Genomic DNA, 4,919 nt, shown 5'->3' on the forward strand with positions numbered 1-4,919 from the left:
CCACAAAGTCATTAAAATCCTCCAAAGAGATCCCACAGGGTGGGCGCCCACCAATCTTCTCAAGTGGAGCCAGCATTGCATTAAAGTCGCCAAAGACTGCCCAAGGAACTACATTATTTGCCGAATCGATAAAACCACCCAGTGTCTCCCAAAGCTGTCTCCGTTCCTCCAACGAGCAGGAGGCATGAACTGTAGAAATATGCACCTTACCCCCACACCCCTCGACCAAACAAGAGAGCGTAATAAACTGGAGATGCCTCTCTAGTACCTCCACTTGGATATGGTCTTTCCAAAAACACCAGATTCTGTTGCCCCCCTCGGGCCCATTGCTAGTACAATGCTGCATAGAAAGCTTCCTCATGATACTCGACCCCTTTTCAAAAGAAATTTTTGGCTCAGTAATTGCAAGAAAACCAACCTTATTATCTATAATCAGGGCTTTAAGCCTCCTCATAGTGGGCATGTTACCTAACCCGCGGCAATTCCAAAAGAGACAATTTATTCTAAATATCGGGATGGTTTCTTTATCCCAGGGCCCATAGACCTAGTGATCCGTCGCCTCTCCAGGGCAGGTTGAGCAGTAGAAACCGTCGGAATAGGGGGTTCACCTCCCCTCTCCACCAGATCAATGGGTGCACCAGCCAAGCCAACACACCTTCTCTGAAGAGTACAACCAAAATCTTTAAGCGCCAAGGCAACTGCCTGGCGATCCAGCCCTTCAGGAAGCCCAAACTCCATCCATAGGTCATCCTTTGGCGCACCAGCAACACCAAGAAAATGCTACCACGGCTGTCAGCGTATCAAGCCAAGGTCATCCACAGCCCCCTGCAGCGAGGTTACTCCTCGAGCGAGAGCAGGGGTGCTCCCCAGGTCAGTAGAAACCCAGCAATCCTTCGTCTTCTCTCTACAGGTATCCGTCTCCTGGCCCTCACAGGCCTGAACATCAGTCTCTGTTGGCGCCTCCTCAGGCGACTCAAAAGAAACCATAGGCGCAGCAGGCGCCATAGCCTCCACAACCCTTCACGTGGGGCTCACAGCCGAGTCACCCCCCACGCCCCTCTCGTCGTGCGATGACACCCCTTCCAGGTCCAGCCGCAACCATGAGAAGACACTAGCACGTGCCACCAGTGCCCTGTTCTCAACCACTACATCGATGGTGGTCCCCTCCTGGGCCGCAATTCGGTGCCCAACCAACACACCTGCATCCTTCTCAGCCATTGCACGCACATCACCCACCTTCCTTCCACGATCCCTACCGTTGTCCTCCCTTTGCTGTTGCCTCCTCCTACAGTTCTCTGCAACATGACCAATTGGCTCAAGCAAAAATGCTAGAATGTGCCACATCATATCATTCTCCCTCGAAGACCTTATGGGCATCTAAACACTGCATGATGATGCGATAGTGGTGACCCTGTTAGTCGTAAATTTTGAAGTTCGAAGATAACAATTATAACAGCCTTCCATCTTGGGACTTTCCATAATTGCCATTGCTTGAGTATCAAGCATGTAATCTCATAGACAGTTTGTAATCTCTTGTAATTTCTATATCTCTCTCAATCTTTCTCAAATATGGTAATGGTGATTGAGTCTCCAACATGTGGATTCCTATCACCTACACCTATATATTCATAATGTTGTAATTCTCAAAGTTAAGGCAATACAATATTCTCTTCTCTTAAGTATCATGAGCTCCTAGCTCCTACGAGCAAGATAAAAAATAAAATAAAAAATCGTCCTCCTCGCTCTAACGGATTTTTTTTTCCAGCCATGTCTTCTCCTCCCTCCACTCCCTCCCATACACCTACACTAAGTCAGATTCTATCCCACAAATTAACCTCAAAGAACTTTGTTTATTGGAGGACTCAAATCATTCCCTATCTCAAAGGCCAACGACTCTATGGTTATGTTGTTGGCCCCAATCCCTGCCCCAAAGATGAACCCCAGGTTGAAGCTTGGCAAGAAAAGGACGCCTCCATCATAAGCATTCTTATCTCTTCCCTCTCCAACGAAGCCATGCTACTTGCCATCGAACGTGATACAAGCAAAGAAATCTGGGACACCCTTCATGCGGTCTTCAGTTCCGCTTCTACAACACGTATCTCTCTATCAATATGTCTCTCCAGAACCTTGTTCAAAAACCCGAGGAGAATGTCACTCAATTTCTCGATCGAGCCAAAGCCCTTTCTGATGAGCTTAGTCCCATTGGCAAGCCCCTCCCCCATGGAGGATCTGAATATTCACATTTTCCATGCACTAAGATTGGAGTTTGAATCTGTGGTTTCCACAATCATGGATCGTAAGGAACCAAATTCTTATATTGAACTCCCAGGTCTTCTTCTAAGACGTGAGTATCTGCTTGCCTCCCATCAAGCCATGCCGGATCCTACTGCAATTGCTACTGCCAGCCTTACTTAACAAAATCTTGGCCCCCCTCTTAGCCTTATGGTTGTGGTTCCCCTGCTGGCCGTGGTTGTGGCCGGGGTGGCCATGGTACCCTGACTGGACCTAGTGGCTTTGGGTGCTCTAATGCTTTTGCCCACAACCCTTGCATAATTTATGCTAGGACTAATCATCAAGCCTCGACATGCTTCTATTGAAACAAGCAACTTGGCCAACCACATCAAACCCAATCTCACTCTCAAACCATTTTCCCATCTCCCAACCCACCTTATACTCAACCTCATAACCCCTCACCTTCCGCATATCTTACCATGCCCCAACCACCGTTGCTGCCCATGCCATATACACAATACCCTTACCCTCCACCCCACCCACATTACCCACAACCCCACCCGCCTCCTACCCAATCAACCCTCTCATCTGGCCTTACCCATTGGCTTCCCGATACTGGCACAACACATCATGCAATGCCTGATTTACAGTCTCTTTCATCATATGCACCGTACCATGGTAAGAATAGCCTTTGGTTAGTGATGGTAATTCTGTCCCTATCTCAAATATTGGTTTTTCTTCTCTTCTCTCCAACTCTCGTTCTTTAGTTCTTTATAATGTTTTGCATGTTCCCTCCCTCACTACTTCATTAATTGCTTTCTGTTCATAAATTTGCTTCTAACAATAAAATGTTTTTTGAATTTCATGCTTCCCACTTCAATGTGAACGATCCGACGTCCAATCAAATCCTGCTTACGGGGCCTAGCTACAATGATCTCTACTACTTGCTGCCGATACCGTTGTCATCTCCATCCACCCATCTTGCACACCTTTCATCCTATGATCGTTGGCATCAAAGACTTGGTCATCCTCATGATTGTTCTCTTCAACTCATGTTATGTGATATCAAGCTTCCTCCATCTCCTCATTTGAGTTCTGCCTGCCAGATTGAAAAGTCCTGTCATTTAACTCTTCGAGAAACTGATAGTCGCAGTAGTTTTCCTCTTGATTTAATTTTTAGTGATATTTGGAGACCAACTCCTATTGTTTCTTCTCTTGGAAATCGTTACTTTATTATTTTTGTGGATGATTTTACAAAGTTTGTTGGTTTTATCCTCTCAAGGTTAAATCTGATGTTTTCTCTACTTTCAAATAGTTTCAAGCTCTTGTTGAGCGCCAATTCTCAAGAAAATAAAAAATGTACAAACTGATTGGGGAGGGGAGTACTGCTCCCTCACATCCTATTTAGCCACTCTTAGCATTCACCATCGTATTTCATGTCCCCATACCCATGAGCAACAAGGCACAATTGAAAGGTGAAATTGCCATATTGTTGAAACTGGGCTCACTCTCTTGGCCCAAAGCTCTGTCCCATAGGATTATTGGGATTATGCCTTTGAAATGGTAGTTTATTTGATAAATCGGATGTCCTCTCCTATCATTGGGAATCTTTCCCCTTATCAGCTTCTCACCAATCATAAACTTGATTACAATTTTCTTAAAGTTTTCAGGTGTCTCTGTTGTCCCTTTCTCAGACCGTACAACAGCCATAAAATGGATCCACGGTCTACTCCTTGTGTATTTCTTGGGTATAGTTACCATCACTATGGATACCGTCGCATGCATCTTGAATCAAGATGAATTTATATTGCTCGCCATATTAGGTTTAATGAGCTGCGTTTCCCCTTTAAGGAAGCAATTACCCCTTCACCCCCCTCACCACTTTCACCTCCTACTTGGTCTCTCTACCCCTCACTATATTCCCTGACCCACCATCCACCACTCCCCTCTCACCCCTACCTACCACGCCACCGCCAACCCCCACTGTAGTATGGACTCCATCTCTCCCTCACCAAGTCCATCCCCCACACCATCCTCGACCCCACATACCACGCCTCCACTTCGCACCCGCCTTCTTAGTGCCTCTATGCTGATCCCTCCACTGCCTTGCTTACCACTGTCAACCCCTCCATCCCTTCCCCACCTCACTATACTGAACCCACTTGTTATTCTCAGGCCACCAAGGACCCTCAATGACGGTTGACCATGTTTGAAGAGTTTGCAGCCCTACTACGGAATGGCACTTGGTCTCTAGTGCCCCCTCCTTCTAAAGTAAATTTGGTTGGTTGTAAATGGGTCTACAGGATTAAGCGGAAAGCCGATGGCACGATCGAGCATCATAAGACCCGACTTGTTGCTAAAGGGTTTCATCAGCAGTAAGGCCTTGATTATGATGAAACTTTTAGCCCCAGTTATCAAGCCCACAACAATTCGTACAATGCTCACTATGGTTATTTCAAATGGTTGGGCTGTTCGACAGCTTGACATACAAAATGCCTTATTACATGGCTTTCTTAATGAAGAAGTATACATGGCCCAGCCTCAGGGATTTGAAGACTCAAGTCAGCCCACCCATGTTTGCAAATTACATAAGTCTTTATATGGGCTTAAACAGGCCCCTTATGCTTGGTTCAGCCGTCTCTCTCAGTTTTTGCTTGGGTCTGATTTTCGAGCATCGTAAACTGATC

This window comes from Telopea speciosissima, chromosome 2, assembly GCF_018873765.1.
Source record: "Telopea speciosissima isolate NSW1024214 ecotype Mountain lineage chromosome 2, Tspe_v1, whole genome shotgun sequence".
NCBI lineage: Eukaryota > Viridiplantae > Streptophyta > Magnoliopsida > Proteales > Proteaceae > Telopea > Telopea speciosissima.